This window comes from Sciurus vulgaris, assembly GCF_902686455.1.
Source record: "Sciurus vulgaris genome assembly, chromosome: X".
In the NCBI taxonomy this organism is placed as follows: Eukaryota; Metazoa; Chordata; class Mammalia; order Rodentia; family Sciuridae; genus Sciurus; species Sciurus vulgaris.
This window is the reverse complement of record NC_136471.1, coordinates 102,913,089-102,940,229: the sequence shown is the minus strand read 5'-3', so window position 1 is coordinate 102,940,229 and position 27,141 is coordinate 102,913,089. Positions and strand designations below refer to the sequence as shown.

The 27,141-nt window shown below is 47.5% G+C and overlaps 1 long non-coding RNA gene across 1 annotated transcript in view; it reads left to right on the top strand.

The window, feature by feature from the left end:
• The window catches only part of LOC306650737, a 29,456-nt gene extending 7,183 nt beyond the window's left edge, over window positions 1-22,273 (top strand). Inside the window, exons 2-3 of the long non-coding RNA XR_013760997.1 lie at window positions 18,349-18,483; window positions 21,661-22,273. This is a non-coding gene — a long non-coding RNA (uncharacterized lncRNA). The remainder of the gene's footprint in view (window positions 1-18,348; window positions 18,484-21,660) is intronic.
• The last annotated feature ends 4,868 nt before the right edge of the window (window positions 22,274-27,141 follow it).

Genomic DNA, 27,141 nt, shown 5'->3' with positions numbered 1-27,141 from the left:
GAAAGGACCAGACAGCAGCAATCATGGGACATATCCTCTAGCAAGGCACCAAGTGGCCCTCCTTCTGTCTTAGCGAGGACGCAGAACGAAGAAGTTCAAAGCCACCCCCGTGACTGTGTCTGGCTACCAGCCCTGGGCTCCCTGGGAAGAAAAGTCGACACCCATGCTGGACTTCCTGATTGGATTTTTAAATCTGGCTGAGGTGGCGACCATGTGCCAGAATTGATTTGTCCGGTGAGCCAAAATCAAGAGTGCCTTACGGTGGGGCAGGGTGCTCAGCGCAAGTTACTTTGGCAAAGCAGGAAGTGAAAGTTTGCAAAAGCAAAAAAGTCGGCGTGTGCACGCAGCCCCTCAGACGCACGTTGGTTATTTTTTCCTCTGACTTCCTCTCAGCCCGGCAGACTTTTATTCCTCTGTGGTGCCTCCTCCTTGATCTTTCGCTCTTAATGAAGTTCAGAGTCACTCTCCAAGTGCGACTTCAAACCCTGTTTCCTATAGTTCTTTCCAGCTCTCCAAAAGAAGCAAATTCGGTGCAAACTCTATTCCTCTATGATGTTTGCAATCACTTATATGTAATGTCATGGTCATCAGTAACAAAAGTTTGCTGGGCACAGTGGTGTAGGCCTGTAATCTCAGCGGCTCTGGAGGCTGAGGCAGGAGGATCACAAGTTGGAGGCCAGCCTCAGACTTAGCGAGGCCCTAAGCAACTCAGTGAGACCTTGACTCTAAATGAAATACAAAAAGGGCTGGGGATGTGCCTCGTGGTTAAGCACCCCTGGGTTCAATCCCTGGTACCAAAAACAAATGTTTATAAAGGACCTCTAATGTGTCTGGGTCTGTAGAATGGAAGAAGGAGCTGGTTTTCTGCCAACAAGGATTTTCTATCCTCCCTGTGAGTGGAATAAAGTATAAGTAGGTGAGGAGGTCGCTCTGCAGGTAAGCACCTGGGGTCAAAACTACTGTGTTAGATACAAAAAATGAGATAATCAACATATAAGGAGGAAAGTTTGCCTTCGGTTCACCATTTCAAAGCTTGAGTACTTGGTTTCTTGGCCCTGTGGTGAGACAGTACATCGTGGCAGGAGCACGTGGTGGAGGAAGGTACTCAGCTCATGGTGGTCAGCAAGCAAACAGACAAAAAGGTCTGGGCCCTAATACACCACAGGCTGGGGACCAAGCCTTCAACACATGGTTCTTTGGGAGGATATTTCCGATCCGAAGCCTAACGTGCGGGTTGTCTCTCCAATGGTCAATTCTCGCCGGGTTCCCTTCCAACGCCCTGTCTTTTCCTCAGTGGCTAAGGCCAGCTTTTGTTCTGGTGTTTGCCTTCCAATAGGTTCAAAGAAGACAATCCCTCCTGAGCCCTGGGGGACTGAATCATGCTCAGATGCTTGGTCTATGTCAGCCACAGGACCCCATATCTGTTGCCTAACATTAGTTGGGCTGGATACAGTGGTGCAGGCCTGTAATCCCAGTGCCTTGGGAGGCTGAGGCAGGAGGATTGCAAGTTTGAGGCCAGATTCAGCAATTTAGTGAGGCCCTCAGCAACCTAGCAAGATCTTGTCTCTAAATAAAACAAAAAGAGCTGGAGATGTGGCTCAGTGGTTAGGCACCCCTGGGTTCAATCCCTGGTACCAAAAAAAAAAAAAAAAAAAAAAAATAGCTGGCCACGTGCCCTCCTGGAGAAAACATGACTGTTTCTTAGCCCTCTTTGTAAGTGTAGCTATGTGATGAAGTTCTGGCCAATGGAATGATGGAATGCAGGCAGAAGTTTTGCATGTAGTTTCTGGGAAGCAGAAAGTTTTCTTAGGAGGAGTGGTTCTGCCTGTCTTTCTGTTTCATCTAATGTTTGCCTGGGATCTAGTCCTGATGGCTGGAACTTGGGCAGCTATATTGGACTGTGAGGTGGCATAGAATGGTCAAATACCAAGACAGAAGAAACATGGGTCTCTGAGTACCACATCAATTCTGGGCACATATGAATAGGTCTTTTCTCTTAGCATTTTCCTACTGAAAATGTAGTCTTGGGTTAACATACTCAGGAGCACTGGGGAACGTGTCGAGAATGCAAATGCTAGGCCCATCCCAAGCTTACTTCATCAGAGACTCTGGGAGGGCAGCCCAGCTGTTTCCACTGGTCCACGGTGATTGTGATTGAACTTCACACTTTAAGAACCACTGCCTTAGACTGTTAAGGAATTTTCCCATTAAAGTAGTTTGCATTGATTTTTCTCTAAAAATCTATTAAGAAAAAGTCTTGAAAACTGAGACACTCTAACATTTTTCTTTAGTGTTTTTGTCTACTTTTCCCCCACCAAATTTGGATATATTAGCAGCGATAAAATTATGAAAATACATAAATTACACATGGGCAAGGGCAGGACTCCTTAAACCATAAAATTTGGAACAGACAAGAGCAAAACTGGGCCAGGCGCAGTGGCACACACCTGTAATCCCAGTGAATTGAGAGGCCGAGGCAGGAGGATCGCAAGTTGGAGGCCAGCCTCAGCAACTTAACAAGGAGCTAAGCAACTCAGTGAGACCCTGTCTCTAAATAAAAAGTAAAAAGGGCTGGGGAGGTGGCTCTAGAGTTAAGTGCCCCTGGGTTTGATCCCTGGTACAAAAAAAAAAAAAAAAAAGCATTGTAGTTTTTGCATTGCTCTTATTTTTGGGGGGAGGTACTGAGGTTTGAACCCAGGGTCTCACTGAGATGCTTAGGGCTTCACTTAAGTGCTGAGGCTGGCTTTGAACCCTCGATCCTCCTGCCTCAGCCTCCCCAGCTGCCGGGATGACAGATGTGCACCACTGTGCCCAGCTCATGTTGCTTTCTTGACCTGCTTTCTCTGGGGAAGCTGGCATGTAAGTGCCCTTAGAGCTCAGTCACAGCTAACTATACTCATGAAGGTTAAAGGCAGGCCTAAAGGGGACATGTCTCAAAGCCTCCAGTCAGACAGAAGAAAATCACAAAATTTCCTCTTGCATAAGTTCCCATTACCATGGTAGTTGGGCCTTTGGTCTAGTCGCTCTGGCAATCTCAGTGTGGGTGGTACCTCATGACCTAAGATGGCTGCAGTCACTCCAGTCATCATGTTTGCATTCCGGCCAGCAGGAAGAGGAAAGGAAGTAAAAGAGATCCTATGATCTCTATTTAAGTATGCTTTCTGAAAATTGCATCTGAATTTTCTGTTTATAATCCACTGCCCCAAATTTATTCTCTTGGCCACATTCAGCTACAGGGGAGACGCATTGTAATAGCCTTTGCTTCGACAGCTATGTTTCTAGAAGAGCTATCCGGGAGCTGCATGCTTCCAGACCCACACTGCATCCTCCTGTGTCTTCTGTGGGGTGGGTCCTCCATTCTGAAGTCATCCTGTGGCTCCAAATGATGGCCCAAGCTCCAGCCAGGACGTCTCCATCATTTGCAGGGCCCGGTACGCAGCGCAAATGCAGGATTGGCATGTCATTGAGAATTTCAGGACAACAGCAACAGGACCTTCCTTGAACCAACGCAGGACCCTTCTCACGCACTTATAGAGCCGACTCTGCCATTGCAGCCAGGAAGGAGGAAGGTGCGATGATCCCTGTAGCAGCAGCACGTGAGCACAGACTGCATCTTGTAGAGCACTTTGTGTAAAAACAGGGGAAAATACCAGGTGCCATAAAATAGCACGCCTGTAATCCTAGCTACTCGGGAGGCCAGGACTGGAGGATCGCAAATTTGAGGCCAGCCTCAACCACTTAGCAAAGAGCCTACCTCAAAATCAAAAAAATAAATAAAAGGGGCTGGGGATGTGGCTCAGTGGTAGAACACCGCTGGGTTCAATCCCTGGCACTGCCACAAACAAACAAAAAGACACAAAGGAAAATCATGTTTGGTGCTGTCCATGTGGCCTGCCCAGCCTCCATCTTTCCCCCTTTGGATGACATGTATCATCACTGACCATAACAAACTGCCATCAACAGCGTGTATGTTTGGACAGTCAGGAATTCCGTAATGGCTTGGAGAGGACACCTTGTTGCTGCTCCGTCAGGTCTGGGGTCTCAGCTGGGATGTGTCAAACAGCTAGGCTCACAGGACCCACTTCCAAGATGGCGTCCTCCCTTGCATGGCGGGCCCTGGGCCTGGCGAACTGAGCCTAGACTGGGACTGCTGCCTTCTGAGAGAGTGGTCTCAGGACAGAAGGACGTATTTGGTACCCAGGGCGGCTGTGACAAAGTACCACAAATCGGGTGGCTTCAAATGCCAGAATTGATTCTCTCACACAGCTGGTGGCCAGAAGTCTGAAACAGAGGTGTCAGCAGGATTATGTTCCCTTCAAAGCCTGTCGCTCTTCGGGTTTCTGATAGCCCTAGGCGCTTCCTGACTCGTGGCTGCATTAGTCCATTTTCTGCTTTGTGTTCTCCGGGCCTCTATAGGCAACATTCTCCTCTCTCTGTGTCAGATCTCCTCCTTCTGATGAGGACACCGATTACTCCAGATTCGGGGGTCATCCTCCGACAGTATACCTTCATCTTAACTTAATCACAGCCGTGCCCACTCTATTTCTAAATAAGGTCACATTTGGCCAGCCACAGTGGCGTATGCCTGTAATGCCAGTGATTTGGGAGGCTGAGGCAGGAGGATGTGCAAGTTGGAGGCCAGCCTCAGCAATTTAGTGAGATCCTCTGTCAAGACAAAAAATGAAAAGTAGGGGTTGGGGGCGTAGTTCAGACGTCGAGCACTCTCGGGTTCAATCCCCAGGACGCACCCTTGTCATGGCTTAGATTTGAGGATCTCCTACAAGCTCACGTGTGAGACAATGGGAAAACGTTCAGAGAGCTACGACACTGGGGGCATGCCTTTAGAGTTTAGAGTTTGTCCCCAGTGAGTGGAGCATGTCCTGAGCTGTTTCCTCACCTTAGGCTGAGAGCTAGGGAATCAGACGACCATGGACTGAACCTCTGAAACTGAGTCAGAATAAACTTTTCCTCCTCTAAGATTTTCTTGTTGGGTGTTTTGGTTACAATAACACAGGTCTTTTGGTCACAGTGACACAAAGCTGACTAAAACATTCATATGTGTGTGTGTGTGTATTTTTTTCTTTTTCTTTTTTTTGTACTGGGGATTGAACCCAGGGGTGCTCAATCATTGAGCCACATCCCCAGCTATTTTTTTTTTTTTTTTGTATTTTATTTAGAGATAGGGTCTCACTGATTTGCTTAGGACCTCACTAAGTTGCTGAGGCTGGCCTCCAACTTGCGATCCTCCTGCCTCAGCCTCCAGAGTCACTGGGATTATAGGTGTGCACCACCATGCGTGGCTTCCAATTTTTAAAAAATGCATAAATAAAGTCACATTTGGAGGTACTGGTGATAAGGACTTCTTACGTGGTGACTCACGGCTCTTAAGAGCAAGTGTCCTTCCAAACAAGACAGAATCCAAATGGCTTTTCGTTCTTGGCTTTGGAAGTTACATGGTGTTAAACTTCTGCCACAGAGGTTTATTGTGTCCCAATTGTGGAAGCTGCAAGTCCAAGATCACAATCGTGGTTTCTGGTGTGGCCTCTGTTCCTGGCTTCCTATTGGACACTGTCTTCATGGATTTGGGCCCCGCTTTATGACCTCGTTCAATCTTAATGACCTGTAGGACTTCGAGAGGGATGTAATTCAGTCCAGAGCAGCAGGGGACATAGAACTGTCCTCTTGATGGCAGAGCTGTTACAGAATTGGGGCCATACTTTTTATTTATTTATTTATTTTGGCGGTGCTGGGGATCGAACCCAGGGCCTTGAGCATGCGGGGCAAGCACTCTGCCGACTGAGCTACATCCCCAGCCCTAGGGCATATTTTTTGAGTGTGTTTGGTACTGAGGATTACACTGGGGGAAACTTTACCACTGAACTACTCCTGAAACCTTTTATTGTTTTCAGTGTTGAGAGACAGGGTCTTGCTATGTGGCTGAGGCTGGCCTCCAACATAGGATCCTCCTGCCTCAGCCTCCTGAGTCATTGACATGTGCCACCACGCCCAGCAAATTTGGGCCATGTTTTAAAACTGCCACAGTCCCTTAGCTTCTCTCTGGAGAAACTTCTTTCCCCCCATCTCAGTCCACATGCTTTGGTTAACACATTCTTCTAGCTCTAGCTCTGGTGAGTATGTGCCTTGGCTTGGCCAAAGTATCACATTGCCTTGGTCATAATAATAGTTTCTGAGATGGGCATGTGACCTACATTGGTTCACCTGCCGTGACAGATTGAACACTAATAATACAGTATCAGTTACCTATTGCTGCCTAACAAACCACCTCCAAAACTCTGGCTCACAATGACAATCATTTATTTATTTAATTTTATTTTTTATTTGTGGTACTGGGGAAAGAACCCAGGGTCGCTTTGCCACTGAGCTACATCCCAGCCCTTCTTATTTGTCATTTCGAGACAGGGTCTGGCTGTGTTACCCAGGTGCCATCCTCCTGCCTTGGCCTCTCAAGCCACTGGGATTATAGGCATGTGCCACCGTGCCTGGCTACGACAATCATTTATTTAACTTACAAGTCTGCCGGAGGTTCTTCGGGCCTGGGCCAGGCTTGGTGCCCCTCGGCTGGGCTCATTCATGTCTCTGTGCGGTTCACTGCCACTGGCTCATCCTGGATGCCTTGCTACCATATCTAGAGGTTGGCTGGCTAGGTGCTGGTATGACTAGGCCATGTGGCCCTCCTCTTCCACTAGGCTAGCTCTGGCATATTCACATGGCAATAGGGCTCCAAGAATAGCACACGGGCACCCACTTTTCAAAGCTGTTTTAGTTTGAATCTGGAATGTTCTCCAATGGCCTATGAGTTAAAAGCTTGGCCCCCCGTTTGTGGTACTATTGGGAGGTAGTGGAACCTTTAGGAAGTGGGGCTTTCTGGAAGGAAGTTAGGTCACTGAGTGCATGCTCTGGGAGGACATATTGGGACTCTGGCCCCTTCCTCACTCTCTGCTTCCTGGCCACTGTGAGGTGGATAAGCCTTTTCTACCATATGCTCCTGCCAGGATGGACTTGTGGCCACAGACTCAAAGCAATAAGGCCAAGTGACCCTGGACTGAAATCTCTGAAACCATGAGCCAAAATGAACCTTTCCTCCTTTTACGTTGATTATCTCAGGTGTGCTCTCACAGTAACAGCAAGCTAACTGACACAAAGTCTCTGCTTCAGCCACATTTATTAATACTTCACTGATACAAGGGAGTCTCCCCACTAACCCAGATTCAAGGCTGGTGGAGAAGGATTCGGTGGACTGACTCTTAAGGTAGCTCCATGATTCCCTCCTGGTGTTCACGCCCTTCCATAATCCCCTCTCCTTGAGTGTACACACCACCTATGACTTGCTTCCTACCAATAGATTATGGCAAAGGCGACTGGATATGTGTGTTGATGCAATCACATTGTGTAAAAATATACTATCATCTTGGTGGCGTCTCCCTCTCCTTTGTGACTTTCAAGGAAGTAAGCAGCCATGTTGGGAAATCCCATGTGGCCTCTAGGAGCTAAAGACAACTTCCAGCTAACAGTTACAAGCCACCGGGGCCCTCAGTCCTACAACCACAAGGAACCGAATCTGCCAACAATCTGAACGAACTTAGAAGTTCCTTCCCCAGTCTTCCTCAGCCAAACTCTTGACCGTAGTCTGTGAGACCCTACACAGGGGACTCAGATGAGCTGTGCCCAGATTCCCTAACCACAGAAATGTGGATTGTTTTAAACTGTCGCGTTTGCGATCATATCGTCACGAAGCAATAGATAACCAAGACAGGGGAAGAATATGTGGTTATTTTTGTTATGTGAGTCAATTATTATGTGGTCTGAACTTCATTTTTTCACTACTGGGGATGGAACCTAGGGCCTCGCACATGCCAGGCAAGGGTTCTACCACAGAGCTACGCCCCAGTCTGTGGTCTGAAGTTCAAATCGTGCACGAGTCAGCTTGTACTGCCATGACAAAATACCACAGACTGGGTGGCTTAAGGAACAGTCATTTATTTTCTCATGGTTCTCTGTGTTCTCACATGGTCTGCATGTGGAGACAGCGTTCTCTTGGTGTTTCTTCCTCTTCTCTGAAGGACAGTCCTATTGGATTAGGGCCACTTTTTATTTTTATTTTTTTCTTGGTGGTACTACAGATTAAACCCAGGAACACTCTGCCATGGAGCCATATCCCTGGCCCTTTTTATTTTTTTTATTTTGAGGCAGGGCCTTGCTAAGTTGTTGAGGCTGGCCTCAAATTTGCCATCCTCCTACCTCAGCCTCCCAAGTCACTGCGATTCCAGGTATGCACCTCCACACCTGGCTTTTTGATTTCTTTTAACTTTGATTAACTTCCTAAAGGCTGTATCTGTAAATATAGTCATGCCAGAGCTTAGGGTTTTATTTAACCTACAAATTTTGAGAGGACACAATTCAGTCCTTAACAAAGTACTTCAGTCTAGATAGTCTAACATAAAGGTGTATTTTTTGCTATTTTAATCTCTCTCTCCATTTCCTTCCTTTCTTCTTTCCTTTCTTTCCCTAGGATGATCTAGCTCAGGGCCTTGCTAAATTCCAACACTTTTTTGGATCCTTATTGTAGAAGAGGCGGGTTCAATATTTGAAATACTCTAGAGACCAGTGCTTAATATCTGAAAAACCTGAGGCAGAAATCCATACTCCAGAGCTGGGGTGAGGCTCAGTGGTAGAGTGCTTACCTCACGTGATTGAGGCGCTCACTTTCATTCCCTGACACCGCCCCCAAAAATCTACCCTCTCAAGATGGCTACCGGAAGCACATCCGCTAGCTAAATCTATACTGGAGGCTTCCCCAATCAGCACAATGTTAGAAGTAAGTTTTCACTGATAAAATGAGTTGTGTTTAAGTCATGGAGATTAGCTGGCTGTGGAGGCGCATGCCTATAGTCCCAGCTACTTGGGAGGCTGAGGCAGGAGGATCTCCTGAGGCCAGGATTTGGAGGCCGGCCTGGGTAACAGTGAGACCAGGCCTGAAACAAAGAAAGGCATGGGGATGGCCGAATAATACTGTCCCTACTTCTCTGTCATTGCCTGCACAAGATTAAGGAATCGGGCAGGATAGACCCCCTGGGTATGATGCCCCAGGCCGTGGGGATATTTTATTCCCATGGCCTGCCACTCAGCAGAGGACATTGTGCCTGTTCTAACTGGAGGGTTGGTTGGATCCTGACACTTAAATATTATCGCGTCTATGCTCAGTGTACCTTTCATGCAAAGGACTTGCTGGCCTGCCTAAGGGCAGAGTCCTGGCATCTCACTGAGTTACGAGAGCAGATTGCAGAATTGTTTATATGCCTGCTTGTAAGAAGATTTATGTGTGGTTTCTGACTCAGTTGAAAGCTGGTTATAATTTTAAAAAAAATTATTATTATTATTATTGTTATTATTTCTGGTGCTGGGATGGAACCCAGGGCATGCTAGGTGAATATTCCACCACTAAGCTACACCCCAGACCCCGGAGCTACATCCTCAGGCCCCTGCCTTTTGTATTTTTTATATTTTGGTACCAGAGATTGAACCCAGGGGTGCATCCCCAGTCCAGACCTTTTTCAATTTTGAACAGGGCCTCACTAAGTTGCCGAGGCTGGCCGCAAACTTTCAATCCTCCTGCCTCAGCCTCCTGAGTCACTGGGATTACAGGTGTGTGCCACCAAGCTGGGCCTAACTATTTCTTTAACAGAACACCTGCTAGTGATGGTCTAAGGGACAGGACCAATAGCCCATATTTTACTGTAGGCCAGGGACTCAACCTGAGGTTCAGATAGAGCTCCTGGGGCCAGGAGTTTGGTAGGGAGAAAGGGCCTCTTCATTTCACTTGACTCTAATGGACATTGAGCATTTCGTTCAAGTATGAATGCAGGCAACAAAGCACACTACTATTAGCTCTACCTGGGACTTTGTCCCCAATTGAAATCACATTCCCAATGTGGCAGACGTCTTGGAATATCATTTATGCTCATCAGCACTATGAAACGATTGTAGTTATTAAACCTGCCACAGGACCTTGTTATTTAATGATTTAATAGAGAAGCCCATAAATTTCTATATCCCAAATTTGTTTTAATCGTTTGGTAATGATTTCAATGTCATCGGCTTCCTTTGTAATCCGATGTATTTATTTCCGGTTAACGACGATTTCTGCCACTCACGAGCTGGTCCCAATACACGATGCCTGTCATTAAAATTGTGGTGGTGATTGGAAGCTCGTGTTTCAAATTGTCTCTTGATTTTTTTCCATTTGAGGGCCGACTTCATTTCAGATCTGATTAGATTATGGTTGTTTTTGCCTCATAATGTGACTGACAAAGAGCTCATACTAGACAGAACATCTGCTCTGCCTGCATCTTTTTTTAAATTTTTTTGTACCAGGGATTGAACTCAGGGGCACTCAACCACTGAGCCACGTCCCAGTCCTATTTTGTATTTTATTTAGAGACAGGATCTCACTGAGTTGCTAGGGCCTTGCTAAGTTGCTGAGGCTGGCCTCCAACTTGCAATCCTCCTGCCTCAGCCTCCAGAGCCGCTGGGATTACAGGCATGTGCCACTGTGCCCTGCCCTGCCTCCATCTTGTTCTGGGTATTATTAGTATTATTTTTAACACACGGCTTCTTTAAAGGAATCTTTTTAAGCCCTCTGGTTCATTTGGGGGTTAAGTTAAAACTAGGTCACATGATCAGTAAGTCCGTATCACTAGGCACCAGTAACTGCAATAGATCACAATATGCTGCCACTGAAGGAGTCACACAGGTGGCCCCTGTGACCATGACCCTCTGTCATCTGGGCCAGGTAAGGGCATTCATGAGCAGCAGTCTGCATGTCAATCATCCACGGACACTAGTGCCATTGATTTTAGTCTACAAATAAAAAAGAAATTAATCTCAGTGAATATTTACAACTTTATGTATAGTTTTTATCCTAAAGAGTAAGAGAGAAATTAAAGTTGTAAAATGGTCGACGCACTCCGGTGGACAGTATCAGCCTTGGGAATTAGCAGTTTTTTTTATCAGTCACATGACACAATAAATTCATGTGGCATTTACTAAAGCCCCTGGGTCATATTCATTCATGCATTTATTTAATTTATTCATTCATTTATTCATTCCGTCTGCAAGTATTTATTGTTCACTGTTCCATGCCAGATTCTGCGCTAGGTGCTTGGATTCGAAGACGGATGATGGACATTCTCCACCCTCCCCTGGCCACAGTCCAAGGGAAGGTGGGCGGCGAGCAGCCTTGGGATGCTGGGAGGGAGCTTGGCTTAGGGAGCATGAGGTGGGGGCTGCCAGCCTGCGCACGGGCTCTGCCTGCACATGACCCTGGTCCAATGGAGACGAGGCGTTAGGGCTGGGGTGCAGAAGTTGGAGAGGGCTTCCAGATCTGCAGGGGAGCTCACTGCGGTGGTTGGGGCTGCTGCTCAGAATGGGCAGGGGACGTTGAAAAGCACCCAGAAACCACTCTGCACCTTTCAACTGGGAACTCATGCAAGAGATTTTATTAAGCAGACAGGCAGAGTGTCTGCCCACAGCAGGAGAGAGAGAGAGAGACCGGAATCGAGGCCGCATGAGAGAGAGAGACGCACGACGAGAGAGGAGAAGAGAGAGAGAAACGAGGCAGAGGGATGCAGAGAGAACCGAGAGAGCAGAAGAGAGAGAAAGAGAAAAGGGAGAGAGAGAGAGAGAGAAATAGAGGAAAGAGAAGAGAGAGAGAGAAGAAAGAGAAAAGAGAGAGAAAGAGAAAAGAGAGAGAGAGAAGAAAGAGAAAAGAGAGAGAAAGAGAGAGGGAGAGAGAGAGAGAGAGAGAAGAGAGAGAAAGAGAAAAGGGAGAGAGAGAGAGAAAGAGAAGAGAGAAAGAGAAAAGGGAGAGAGAGAAAGAGAAGAGAGAGAGAGAGAAAGGGAGAGAGAGAGAGAAAGAGAAGAGAGAAAGAGAAAAGGGAGAGAGAGAAAGAGAAGAGAGAGAGAGAGAAAGGGAGAGAGAGAGAGAGAGAGATTCTTAAGTAGTGGAATTTCGTGGGCCAATAGCAATCACACCAATGGCTGGCGAGGATGTTGGCAGGTTAACAATCTGGACCAATGGCTGGCTAGGAAGTTAGTGGGCTAACAATCTGGATTGTAAAATGGTGTGTGTGGAGAATAATGGCGGCAGCAAAATAGCAGATCTGATGCCAATAGACATGTGGGCAAGCAGCAGAAAGCAGGGTGGGACCCAAAGCCTTGTCCTCTTTTAGGGAACTCTTGATTGCGTCATGGAGTAACAGGATGGATTTGTGTGTGTGTGTGTGCAATTATTTTTGGCCCATTGACAGAACTTGTTACTGATTTTAACCAGTTGGAATATTTTTTTTCTATTGTCATGAGTCCTACATTGGACACTCTGAAAAGTGGTAGAATGTAACCCCAGTCACTCAGGAGGCTAAGGCAGGAGGATCGCGAGCTGGAGGCCAGCCTCAGCAATTTAGCAAGGTCCTGTCCAAAATAAAAACGGGCCAGGGATGTAGCACTGTGGTAGAGCACCCCTGCGTTCAATTCTCAGTACTGCAATAAATAAATAAATACCCCAGGATCGATAACATCTAACTAAATGCCAGCAAGCTCTTGTTCAATAAAGCAGAGACCAGGGCCAGTCGCCAGTTTCCGTTCTGCACACGATACTGTCTGCATTTGGACATTGGGAATTGCACACTGGGAGACTTAGAAACAATCGAAACGATGACAGAGGAGTTGTATAGCCGATGATTCTTGTCCCTTTGTAGTATGGGAGACAGACAGCTTACCAAGAGGCTTGTGAGTCGCTCCAGGTGACTGGTTGCTTCCAGTGATTGGGACACTCATTCTGGAACCTCCTCCTCTCCTCATTGTGGAAATTCCCTCTGACTCTATTTTGGGGTGCATCCCCAACTTCCTGGATCCCACATTTTCCCCTCTCTTGATTTTTCCTAACATTTTGGTAGATCCTCTCTTCCAGTAGGTTCCTGAGGAGAGATGCGGGGACAGCAGTTTTTCTGAGATCCTGCATGTTAGAGAAAGAGTTTCCACACACATCCTTGATAGTTTGGCTGGCTATAGAATTTTAAGTTGGGTCATTTTTCCTTGATGATTTTGAAGGCATTTTCCCATTTACTCCCAAAGTCCAGGGTTGCTGTTGAGAAATCCAAAGGCATTCTTTTTTTAAAATAATTTTATTTTTTAGTTGTAGATGGACACAACACCTTAATTTCATTTATTTATATTTATGCGATGCTGGGGATGGAACCCAGTGCCTCAAACGTGCTATGCAAGCGCTCTACCACTGAGCCACAGGCCCAGCCCCAGAAGTTCAAAGGCATTCTGTTTCTTGCCTCTTCATGGTTTCTCTTTAAAAGCATTTAGGATCTTTGTTCCCAGGGTCCTGAAAATTCATGATGATATGCATTGAACCACTGAGCCACATCCCCAGCCCTTTTTTGTATTTTATTTTTGTATTTTATTTAGAGACAGGGTCTCGCTGAGTTGCTGAGGGCCTCGCTGAGTTGCTGAGGCTGGCTTTGAACTCCAGATCCTCCTGCCTCAGCCTCCGGAGCTGCTGGGATTACAGGCAGTCGCCCCTGCCCCCTATAGGAACTTTCTTGAATAATTTCATTGACATTTTGTTTCCCTCAGTTTCTCTATTCTTTCTACAACTCCTTCTATTTACAATTTGGACTAATCTTTTTTTTTTTCTTTTTTTTTTTTTAAGAAACCTTTCTATTTATAATCTCTTTTACTTTCCTCTGTTTCCTGGGAAATGTTCCCAACTTCCCAAACCTTCTACTTAATTTTTCATTTGTGCTCTCATATTTTTAGTCTCCAATGGTTGAATTTTTATTCTCTGAAAGATTCTTTTTATTCCTTGAGTGATGCTTTTTTATTGCAATTAAAATAACACCTCAGGCTGGGGTTGTGGCTCAGTGGTAGGGCGCTTGCCTGGCACGTGTGAGGCCCTGGGTTCCATACTCAGCACCACGTAAAAATAAATACATAAAATATTTTTAAGAAATAAATAAAGTAAAATAAAATAATACCTCCCAGGGCTGGGGATGTGGTTCAGTGGTAGAGGCTTGGTTAGCATGTGCGAGGCCCTGGGTTCCATCTCCAGCGCTGCAAACAAACAGACAATCACAAAAACCTCCCTTGGGACATGATTGATAGGTTGATAGGTAGGTGTGTGTGTGTGTGTGTGTGTGTGTGTGTGTATGTGTGTGTGTGTGTGTGTGTGTGTTTTACATTCCTCAGTGTAACCTGCTTCCTCCTGGTTGCTTGATCTTTCTGTCTTGGTCTTGGTGGTTCATGTTAGAGGTTTTCTTTGGATGTGCCTGGTGAACCCTGGGGATCTGTCCACATTTTACAGCTGAGCCTAGGGAAAGTTCTATGTGTGTGCACCACGTTGGCCAATTGCAGACTTCTGTCTACCGCAGTGCATTTTGAAGTGTGGTCCCCAGATCAGCAGCATTGGTATACCCTGGGGACGTCTAAGACATGCATATTCTGTGCCTGCTCATAATCCCAGTGACTCAGGAGGCTGAGGCAGGAGGATCGCGAGTTCAAAATCAGCCTCAGCAACTTAGCGAGAGTCTCTCATAAACTAAAAAGGGGCCGGGTGCGGTGGCGCATGCCTGTCATCCCAGCAGCTCAGGAGGCTGAGGCAGGAGGATTGAGAGTTCAAAGCCAGCCTCAGCAACTCAGCGAGGCCCTAAGCAACTCAGTGAGAGCCTGTCTCTAAATAAAACACAAAAAAGGGCTGGGGATGCGGCTTGGTGGTTCAGCACCCCTGAGTTCAATCCCTGGTACCAAAGGGGTAAAAATAAAACATCATCAGGACCCCATCTCAGATTTACTGCATTAGAAACCCCAAGGCTGGACAGGGAAGTCTTCGTTCTGCAAACACTCCAGGGATTCTGATGCAGCCCCAAGCGTGAGGACCCTGCGCTGCAGTGATCCCAGCCAGCCTGTCCTGAGTGCTTTGTTTTGTTTGTTTGTTTCTTGTTTTTGCGGTGCTGGGGACCTTTTTTAAAAATGTTATTTTCAGACAGGGGTCTCAGTACGTTGCTGAGGCTTCCCTTGAATTTGCGATCTTCCTGCCTCAGCCTGCCCAGTAGGTGTGCGTCCCCTGGCCTGGTGGCGGAGCCTTCTCATGCGTAGTCAATCTCCTGAATGTCACGCTCCTAGGCGCTGAGTGGCGGGCCTAGCGTGAGAATTTGCATGGAACCTCCTTGTTGTCCCCTGGGCACCCTATCCTCAACAACAGGTGACTTTGCTATCCAAAGACACCTCCCCGCTTCTAAAAACTGTCTCCCAGTAATACAAGTCCACTCTTGTGTCCAGGCGGTGGTGGCGGAGGCACAGTCCCTCAGCCACACAGAGCAGGGAATGGCATCTGAATACCGTGGCTGCTTCAGCGGACTTGGTTTGGGTCCTGGTTTACTCTGACTTCCAGAAGCATCTGGCGGTTCCCACTTCTGAGTCTGCTGGGAGAGGGAAGTTTCTTTCATGCAGTTCAGGCAGCTCCTCTGCTTTCCCAATGCCAAGTTCAGAGTCAGCTTTCTGAGCCCTGCTAGGAGTTAGTCACCGTACAACCTCGCACCTGCCAGCTTCCCAAGCGCTATGCCCTTGACTTCTTCCTGCTCTTTATACTTGCAGGTGAATGCTGTTTAAAGAGCCTGTGGCTTACATGGGTGCGGGGTGCACGCCTGTAATTCCAGCAATTTGGGAGGCTGAGGTCAAGGTCAGCCTTAGCAACTCGGGGAGACCCTGTCTCCAAATAAAATAAGAAAAAGGGTTGGGGATGTGGCTCAGGGGTCGAGCGCCCCAGTACCCAAACAAACCAACTAATCAACAAACAAGTCCCTTTCCTGTATTTTAATGAGGTTTTGGGAGGAAGCACAGGAATGGAAGGCACACGTTCAGTCCTCCATCTTTAACCGGATATACTGTCATTCTGTCAGCGTGTTCCCTTTGGGGACAGGGAACTCTACACCATCAATGAGAGAAGAGGGATTCTTTCTTTCTTTGGTGCTGGGGATTGAACCCAGGGGTGCTTCACCACTGAGCCACATCCCCGGCCCTTTTTATTTTTTATTTAGAGACAGGGTGTCACCGAGTTGTTCAGGGCCTCACTAAGCTGCTGAGGCTGGCCTCCAACTTGCGATCCTCCTGCCTCAGCCTCCCAAACTGCTGGGATGACGGCACCTGGCCGAGAAGAGGGACTCTTCAGTTATTTCCTGCTACTGCACCTGTGTCAGGGCTGGGAGCTCTGGCAGTATTGTGGTCTGTCTGAGTTCCCACGGGAAAAAAGGGAACGATCTGCAGCCTGCTGTCATTTTGGCAGAGTGAACGTCTAAAGAGACGGCTGTCACCCCTCGCTCAGGAGCCAACCGTGGCTCAGCCGCCTCTGCCTATTTCCAGCTGTTTCTCTCCCTCAAGGGACACTGCGCTCAACTCGGCCTCCGGCACACCTCCTGTTCTCCCCGCCCTTCTCCCGCCTGTTCCCTCTTGACACTCAAGAGGGTCCCTCTCTTCACTGTGATGCCCGAACTCTGCCCATTCCTCCAAGTCTGACCCCGTGCCCCACACCCCGTGGGGGCCTTAGCCTTTGTCCTCTGACTTCACGTGCTCATAGTGGGTATCACGCAATTGAATGCTCCAGCGTCCCTCCACGAGCACAAAGTCCACCTCCCACCTCTCTCTGGACCTTATATAGGACCCAGCACCATGCTGGGGATGCCATGGATACAATTTTATATATGAACCCGGGGGCGTTTAACCACTGAGCCACATCCCCAGTCCTTTTTATTTTATTTAGAGACAGGGTCTCGCTGAGTTGCTGAGGGCCTTGCTAAGTTGCTGAGGCTGGCCTCGAACTCGCCATCCTCCTGCCTCAGCCTCCCAGTCACTGGGATTACAGGCGTGCATTACCACACTTGGTCCTGATTGTGTATTTTTGATTGGTAAGGACATGTTGTGATCATCTCTTATATTCTTGATTATTAATATATGTCCTTTATTATTAATATATTAATATATGACACATAATATGTGTTTAAAAGTGACACACAATATCCTCAATTTCTGTAATGCCAGTGGCTCAGGAGGCTGAGGAAGGAGGATTGCAAGTTCAAAGCCAGCCTCAGCAGCAGCGAGGCCCTAAGCAACTCAGTGAGATCCTGTCTCTAAATAAAACACAAAATAGGATTGGTGATGTGGCTCAGTGGTTAAGCACCCCTGGGTTCAATCCCTGGTTCAAAACAAAACAAAACAAATTCTCAATTTCTCTTGCCTTATGGTTTTTCTCTTCACTGATCTTGTCCCACAAGTCTTAAGAAAAGGTAAAAGGTTTGACTATAGTTAATAGACTGGTTTTTTTTTATGATAGACTTTCTACTAGACAGGTTTTTCTTGAACATAAAAATGTATTCCACAAACTGTGTTTGAACACTTTTTTTTCCCCAGAAATCAAAAGGAATCCACCAAACAGTCCTATCCTGGTGACACACTAAACAGTTTTCCGTTTTCTCTGTTCCCATTCAATCTCTTCCTAACCCACTGTTTTAGAAATTGAGGCAAAATTCACATGACCTGAAATTAACCATTTCAAAGTGAACAATTTGGTGGCTTCTAGTGAATTCACAATGTTGTACGACCACCATCTCTGTCTAGTTCCAAAATATTTTCATCTCCCTAAATGAATCCTATTCCATAAAGTTGATCCTCCCTGTTCCCCTCCCCTGGAATCAGCAATCCATCCGACCCACATTTTTTTAAATGTTGAAATCCACAGTTTTAATGAAAACTGTTTTCCACATTTTAAATTGGTGTATTATGAGTGTACGAAATGGTGGGAATCATTGTGACAAATTTGTATGTGCAGTCTAACAGCACAGTGTATCCACTTTTTGTGTGTGTGTGGTATTGGGAATGGAATCCAGGGTCTCATGTGACAGGGTGTCACATGCTATCCAAGTGCTGTACCACTGAGCCCTCCCTCCCTCCCTTCCTTCCTTCCTTCCTTCCTTCCTTCCTTCCTTCCTTCCTTCCTGTACTGGGGATTGAATCCGGGAGAGTTCTGCCTCTGAGCTGAATCCCCAGTCTTTAATTTTATTTAGAGACAGGGTCTCACTGAGTTGCTTAGGGCCTCGCTAAGTTGCTGAGGCTGGCTTTGAACTCACTGGAGATCCTCCTGCCTCAGCCTCCCAAGTCCCTGGGATTCCATATGTGCGCCACCACACCTGGCCTGGGAGAAGCAGTTGGAGCCAGTCGCATGGACACCCCTTGACGTCTCTTCCTCTGACCTCTCCTGATCCCACCATGCATCAGGAAAGCCCAAGGGCACAGCTGTGTCCTGAGCACAAACAAGGAGAAACTGAAGGACAGACTGCTTTCTCTGAAGTTCAAGGCTGCACATAGGAGGCAAAAAGAGGAGGCAAGAGGAAACCGAACGGAAAAGCAGAGGTGAGTTCCATGAGTTTGCATTCCGGCCTGGCGGGCAGCTGCGAGGCAGCCGGCGTGCGCAGGGGCCACGTCCTTCTGTCTTCACCTCCATCTTGGGCCTCCACGGGCACCTCTAGTGGCCTCCACTGGGTGCCCAGAACACCAGCCTCTCATACCAGCCTCTGCTCATGTCAAGGAACACATGAGTAACACTCCTTCAAAAACAGGTGGCCAAGGAGGCATAAGATTTTAGAGGACCCAGGGACACCCTGCTGAAGCAGCAAAGCAGCCTGACGATGTCGCCTTTGAAAACTCTGAACCAGGCAGTGTCCCTTCGTTGCGCTCCAATCCCTTCCCTCCTTTCAGAGCTGAAAGAGCTTCCCTGCGCAGCCTGGTTTTAAATCCCTCACACCAACCATGGAAAATTCTATAAATACCAAATGCAAAGCTGCCGTTTAACCTTGATTATTCTAGCCTCGAGCTCAACTCCCCAGTCCACCCTTTTCCTTCTGTACATTTACCCTCTTTAAACTCTGTCCGGAGCTTGATCGACGTTAATTTAAAACAAACAAAACAAAACAAAAAAACAACACAACAAACAAACAAAAAATCTCCTTAGGAAGACAGCTGTCGGAAGAAGATTGGAAATTGTCAAAGTGGGTGGGATTTGGGGACAATCGCCCCTCTGGCGGCCTACGGAAGCCCAGTGATGTAGGTTTGGCCCCGTCGGAGGACCTGAAGTCACCGCAGTCCCTGTATTGGCTGGACTCCGCTTCCCCCAGGTGGTCTCTGGGTGTCAACGGCTGCATACGGAGCCACCCGCGAGGGAAAGCTGGAAACAATAGCCGCCATTTGGTTTTTTCCAGGTCTGCTTTTGTTTATTCCCAGTCTGGGTGAGGTCAATGAGTCCAGTTTGTCTGTTCCGTGAGGCATCTTCTGGGGTGGCTTAAGGGACGGGGGTCCTTGGTGGTCAGCGATCAGAATCATCCTATGGCTCATTTGCTTCCAGTCTCGTGTTGATATTGGCTGTTCCCAGGGACCTCGGCTGGGGTTGTTGAGTGAGGCCTCACTGTGTGACCTCTTTAGGTGACTTCTTCAAAGCATGGCCGCTGGGCTTTAAGGGGAAGTGTCCTGAGGGGACAAGACAGAAGAGCTCTCAGACCAATCCACTGAATGTGGCACTCATGAGAGGCATTTGACGAGAGTGAAGGATGGTGTGAGGAGATGTTATCAATGACTTCTCTAAGTTCTGGGACTTCCGTCTTTCCCTCCGTCCATGCCATGCTGGAAGCTGAGCACTGACATACAGCCTGAATGAGGGACCCGGGTTAATCTGCATGGCCCGTGCTGGTGACTGTTGGTGACTGTAATAGTCAGCTATTGCTGCATAACAAACACTCCAAAGCTCAGTGGCTCAGGGCAATAGCTGCATGCCCCACTAGCTTATGGTCCTGATGGGCTGTGGGGGTTTGATTGATCTTGGCCAGACATGGCTCTTGCAGACTGCAACTCGGTGGACTTGGTTCTAGATGCAGCTTTTGTGCAGGTGTGAAGGCCAAGCTGATGTGACCACAGGTACCCAGGTGATGTCACAACTGACATCACAGCTACTACTGGTGATGGCAGAAGCTCAAAAAGATAAAGCATACCAGCACAATGTCTTTGAAGTGCCTGCTCACAAGTCAGGACTGCTAATATCCCATAGGCCAAAGCAAATCATGTGGTCAAAGCCAACTTCACTAAGGTGGGGAAGTGTATTCTTCCCATAATGGGAGACACTGCTAAGGTACCAAGCAAATGGTATTAATTTGATCCCTGGAGACTGAAAAATTAGGATCTGCATTCTAGATGGACATATTCTCTCTATAGTTGTTTATTTCATGTTCCCTCTACATGTCTGTCCAAATTTTCCCCAATTATAAGGACGTCAGTCATATTGGATTAGGACATACCCAAATGACCTCATTTAGATGCCATACCTCTTTAAAAGTCTGTTATGGTTTGGAAGTGAGGTGTCCCCCAAAAGCTCACATGTGAGACAATGCCAGAAGATTCAGAGGAGAAATGATTGGGTTGTCAGGGTCTTAACTCAATCAGTGAATTGATCTGATAGGGATTAACTGAGTGGTCACTGGAGGCAGGTGGGTGTGGCTGGAGGAGGTGGGGCATTGGGGGCGTGGCCATGGGGTGGATATTTGCATCTGGAGGGTGGAGTCTCTGCTTCCTGATCATCATGTGAGCTGCTTCCCTCCACCACACTCTTCCGCCATGATGTTCTCCCTCATCTGGAGCCCTGAGGAATGGAGCCAGCCTTCTATGGAGGGAGACCTCTGAAACCGTGAGCCCCCAAATGAACTTTTCTTCCTCTACAATTGTTCTGGTTGGGTGTGTTAGTCACAGCAGTGAAAAACCTGACTAAAACAAGGTCTTATCTCCAAATGAGGTGAATTCTGAGGTCCTGGGGTTAGGACTTCAACAGTTAAACTTATTTGGGGGGGTTTCACAATTCAGTTTGTAACCTTACCCTTCAAAGGACTGTCTGGTGTACTACTTAAGGTCTATACGCCCTCACCTTTGGAGACTATTACAGAGATCAGTGGAGAAACTTCTCTTGCCCTCACTCTCTGTTGCACTGATCACGACCAATGCCTTTACCCTGGTCTCCAGAAGAGGTCAAAAATTCCAGAATTGGCTGGGTGTGGTGGCACATGCCTGTAATCCCAGTGACTCTGGAGGCTAAGGCAGGAGGATCGCAAGTTTGAGGCCAGCCTCAACAACTTACCTAGACCCTGTCTCAAAACAAAAAATAAAAAAATGGGGATGTGGCCCAGTGGTTCAATCCCTGGTACCCATAAAAAAAAAAAAAAAAAAAATCTCCAGAATGTAAGACCCACCCCCAGCCCCATGGTGATCAGAACAAGCCCTGACCTCTCTGGCCACAGCACACCAAGCCTCAGATTACTTTCCCCTTTGGCGTGCTGGGGAGCGGAAATCTATCCTGTTGGCTATAAAGTGTCACAGAGGCAAAACCTGCTTGTCACTCTTACCACATGTACCACATGGGAAGCGAATACCTTGCCTGCCTTTAATGGGGTGTTGTGATGTGTAATGTTAGCCAGAAGAGCCCCAGAGGAAAGGAGAGAATAAATCCCAATGATGATTCTATGGAACATTCTCGCTTTTTTTATTCATGCCCAGGAACGGCTTCCATCGAACAGGGCTGAATGGAGCGACCTGGACGCACGCAGTAAATATCTTTAACTCCTTAGAGGAGAGCGAAAGCAGGCAATTTTCTCAGCAGGCTGCCCTGGAACGCCGCTCTGATTCATTCCTAACTGATGTGGCCCACATGTGCTCCCTGCGACAACAGAAACAAGTGGCCTTTGTGCCCTGTCGGCATTTTCTGGCCCGGTGTAAATTAGGTACACTCCACCATTTCATTAAGAAATCATGTCTCTGATGTGACCTGTCAGGTTTCCAGAGGTGGACAAGAAATCTGCCCGTGGCTGGGGATGGCCAGGTCCCCTGAATCCAATGACCACTCCTAAGCCACTTGATCCTTAAGGAGACGAGCTGTTCCACTACACAGGCCACCGCCACCGTCACCGTCACCTCCCAGTAGGACGAAACGGTAACAGAATTATCAGCAGCTTCGTCATCTTCTCTCCCACCCCCGCGCCTGGCACGGGAATATTACAGACATCTGGAATTATGACTGGTTCGATGCAGTCAAACACAGATTTCTTTCTGTGGAAATATTTCGATCTAAGACCCAGGAGGGCAGGAATATTGGGTAATTGCCATTCATGCAATAAACATATTATGGAAGTTTATAAACTTGGCCTATCTCTTGTCTGCTCTAGGCTTCTGGTGTGCCTGGGATGGCTTTGATTTTGAAATTACTTAGACGATAGACAGGCTTTCCTCAGCTCAAATTTGCAGTGCAATCTGATAAACACATCTGTGGCAAGTCCTGTTTTGGCTAGTTTGGGGCAGACCAGAAGCCGGAGTACTTTTTGCACAATAAATATCTCAAAAGCATTTCTGTGACCCAACCGGAATTGGGAAGAATGGAAAATATCACAAGATATTCCATGCACTCGCTATCTAATCTCCCTTTTATCCAGAAGAAATTCAAATGAGCCTCTGCCATTAAAACTTTGATTATCAGAAACTTCATTTTAATCAGAGCTTGCCATAAACTCTGCGTGCTGAGCCGACTTATGTATTTAACATTCTTGATATTATATGCTGTTCCAATTATCCAAATTTTTCTTAAACTCAATTTCCCAGGGCCTCGTGGTGTTCTGCTAATCAAGCTTTGACTTTTTAAAAAAGTGTTTATCTCTCGCTGTCTCTGTACACCCTGTGTATACACACACACAGGCTCCAGATCCGGGAAGGCTGCGGGGAACATTCTTTTACGCAGCCAAATACAGACCGACCGTGGGGTGTTTTGCTGATGAAGGGAAAAGTCGACTGGTGTCAGGAATCTGAATGCCACCAGCTCTATCTGGGACCACCTCACTCCCCTGCGTTTCACCTCTCCCCCGCACCTGGTCCTGACCGCCAGAGGCAGATGGCACGTTGGGTGGACACTGGATTTGACGGCTGCTGGGTTTTCTCTGCCCTCTTTGTTGTTGCTCAGAAAGATCAGCCTTCAGGAATGCGGTTAGCACGCACGGCACTCATAATTCAAGCCAGCGATCACACGATCACAGGAAATACCGCGTGTCATCCTAGCGCGCACGCTCATGCAGCAGGGACCACACGCACCACACGGTTGGCACACGCGTGCACACGCTGCACCCAGACATGTACCCTCCGATCTGCACCCACAATGCACTAGGCGGGCTCTGCAAGCTTGGGCCAGAGCGAGTCAGGGTGGGGATGGACCTTGTGCCTATTTTCCTTCCTGTTTCCCTCAAGGATTGTTAAGAAAGCACGACCAAGCCCGGCACGGTGGCGTACACCTGCCATCTCAGGGGCTCAGGGGCTCGGGAGGCTGAGGCAGGAGGATCACGAGTTTGAAACCAGCCTCAGCAACTTAGCGAGGCCCTAGGCAACTCAGTGAGACCCTGTCTCTAAATAAAATACAAAATAGGGCTGGGGATGTGGCTCAGGGTTAAGTGCCCCTGGGTTCGAACCCTGGTACCCAAAAATAAATTAAAATGGGAATTTAAAAAAATAGATAAAAAGGGCTGGGAGTGTGGCTCAAGGGCAATACATCCCAGGGTTCAATCCCCGGTACCAAAAAAATAAAAAAATAAATAAATAAAATAAAAATAACAAGCACCTGCAAGACCTGGGTTTGACCCCCAGCACTGCAAGGACAGCAGAAAAGAATTGGTAAGAAAGTTCTTCTTGGCCTCAGTCTATTCCAACCAGCAGAAGGGTGGAAGGGCGGGAGTCGGGGGCTGTGTTCTTCCAACTAAGGGTGGGCAGCCTGCCCTTGCCCGCCCGCCTCTGCCCGACCCCGCTTCCATCCAACAGGATTGCGTCACAGACGGTCGGCGCAGGCCAAATGTCCACTCAGCGTCTGCGCATGCCTCGCAAGTCCCTTTGCCCTTTGAACCCAGCTCTTTTCTGCCACTGGAATCTTCTTTCCCCCTTTTTCTGCCTATTGAATTCTTCCCCTTTGCTCAAAGCCTCACTCAAACCCTCCCGCCCCTGAAGAGGCCAGCTGGAAATGATCTCTCTCATTTCACCCCCTTAACGTCCTCCTTTTCTATAGCACTCATTGGATCCAAAGCAAACGCTGCCATTGGGCCGTTCGCTGGGGACTTTTTTTTTTTTTGTACATGTAAGAGCAGGGACATTGTCTTATACTTCTGTGCCTCCTGATGGAGACTAAATATGATGACTTGCACATAATAGGTATTCAACAAATATCTGTGGATGATGATAATAGCTGCTGCCGTTAATTAAGCACCTACTGTGTGCCGGCCACTTTTTTTTTTTTTTTGTACCAAGGATTGAACCCGGGGCACTTAACCACCGAGCGACATCCCCAGCCCTTTTTATTTTTTATTCCGAGACAGGTCTCGCTGAGTTGCTTAGCGCCTCGCTAAGTCGCTGAGGCTGGCTTTGAAGTCATGATCCTCCTGCCTCAGCCTCCCGTGTGGCCAGGATTACAGTCCTGGGCCACCATGCCGGGCCCCAGCACCACACTTTTTATGGTTGATTCTACTTAACCTTTTTGGTTTGGATTAAATAATTTTTGTATATATGATACTTTAACATATTCTTTTTATTAAAAGTTAAAAATCTATTGCATAGAGTAAAAAGTAGACATCTCTCCCATTCCACCCCACCCCTTACCCTGCTACCTTACTTTCCTCCTAGGGGCATGCATCATTAGTGGTTTGGTCTACCAGAACTTTGTGTAATATTTATATGTTAAGATACAAATATATAGCTGCTCCTGACTTAAGTTGGGCTTAAGTCCCAGTAAACCCATTATAAATTGAAAATACCACACATGAAAAGTGCATTTACTGATGGGTACGGTGGCGCACTTTTGTACTCCCAGCGTCTCCAGAGGCTGAGGCAGGAGGATCGAGAGTTCAAAGCCAGCCTCAGAAACTTAGCAAGGCCCTAAGCAACTCAGTGAGACCCTGTCTCTAAATAAAGAAGAGGGCTGGGGAGGTGGCTCAGTGGTTAAGCACCTCTGGGTTCAATCTCTGGTACCAAAAAAAAAAAAAAAAAAGTGTTTACAGGACTGGAGATGTGGCTCGATAGCAGAGCACTTGCCTTGCATGCACAAGGCTCTGTGTTCTATCCCCAGTAACACACACACACACACATACACTAAAGAATGTATTTAATGGGGCTGGGGAGATAGCTCAGTCGATAGAGTGCTTGCCTTGAAAGCACAAGGCTCTGGGTTCAATCCCCAGCACCGCAAAAAAAAAAAAAAAAAGTACTTACAATTCTCAGTACTGCCAAAAAAAATGCGTTTATTGCACCTAACCTACATCACATCCTAGCTGAGCAACACAGCGCACGCACGATACAGCGCTGCCTGTGACCACACAGTTGACAGGGAATTGCAGTCTCTGCTGGGTGAGACAGGAGCGGACGGCATAGATTAGCCTGGGAGAAGATCCAGACTCAACATTCAAACTTCACCTTCCACTGAATGTTTGCCACTTTGGCATCATCACCAGCTGAACCACCGTAAATCAGGGGCATCTGTATTATTTAAAAAGATATATCTGAGCCGGGTGCGGTGGCGCATGCCTGTAATCCCAGCCTCTCCCGAGGCTGAGGCAGGAGGATGGAGAGTTCAAAGCCAGCCTCAGCAACTTAGCGAGGCCCTAAGCAATTCAGTGAGACCCTGTCTCTAAATAAAATACAAAATAGGACTGGGGATGTGGCTCAGTGGTTAAGTGCCCCCGAGTTCAACCCCTGGTACCAAGAACATAATAATAATAAAATAAAATACATAGCTGGAAATGTACCATATGCACAGTGATTCAGTTCAAACTTCACACAATAAAAATGTTTTTTCAAGACAGGGTCTTGCTAGATTGCCCAGCCTCCCCAAGCAGCTGGGACTACAGGCGCCTGCCACTGTACCCAGCTCACAAAAAATCTTAAGAGGAGAAGTATTATTTTTATTTTACAGTTGTGAAAAACCAAGGCTGAGAGGTTAGTTAACGTTTCCAAAGTCACACAGGTAGTACGCGGAAAAGCTAAGATTTGCTCTTTCATCTGAATCTCTGCAGGGATTCAGAGTTGCCTCTGGGCTGCGATTCTGAACACCAGGGGAACTTGTTAAATGTATAGATTTCTACCTGTCCCTCCTCAGCCCTTCATTCTGACTCAGTAGGTTCAGGATGAGACTCAGGATTCCACATAGTTACAACCACCTGCAGGTGATTCTGATGGATACTAAGGTTTATAAAAACACTCCTCTAACTGGGCCACTCAGGAGGCTGAGGTGGGAGGATCACAAGTTTGAGGCTAGCCTGGGCAACCTAGAGAGACCCTCAGCAACTTAGCGAGAGTCTCTCATAAACTAAAAAGGGGCTGGGTGTGGTGGCGCACGCCTGTAATCCCAACAGCTCAGGAGGCTGAGGCAGGAGGCTCTTGAGTTCAAAGCTAGCCTCAGCAACTTAGGGAGGCCCTAAGCAACTCAGTGAGACCCTGTCTCTAAATAAAATACAAAAAAGGGCTGTGGATGTGGCTCAGTGGTTAAGTGTCCCTGGATTCAATCTCTGGTCCCCCCTTCCCCCAAAAAAGGCAGGGGTGCTGGTGATGTAGCTCAGTCTGCAAGTCTCTGGGTTCAGTCCTCAGCAACATACACACACCAGATCCCATAGACCAACTCCTGTAGCCCCTGTCTACTCTGCCCCTCCCCCACTTGCTAGAGGGTCAGCCAGGGGCTTAAAGCGCTGGCGTTGCCTTGGGAATCCAGGTTCAAAGCCTGGCTCTTGCTACTTCCCGCTGTATAATACGAGCAAGTTAATGAACCTCTCTGAGCTTCAATCTCCCCAGGTGGCCAATGAGGATGCTTCACTCCAGGGTTGTTAGGAGAACCTAGCGAGATGTGAAGCATTCGGAATAGCAGCTGGCAGAGTCACATCTGTCCCCGTTGCTGCTGTTATTCAAGCTGAACTACTTCTGGAAGCTTGCTGGGTCTTCAGACCAGCTTTGGACAACAGGTCACAAGCT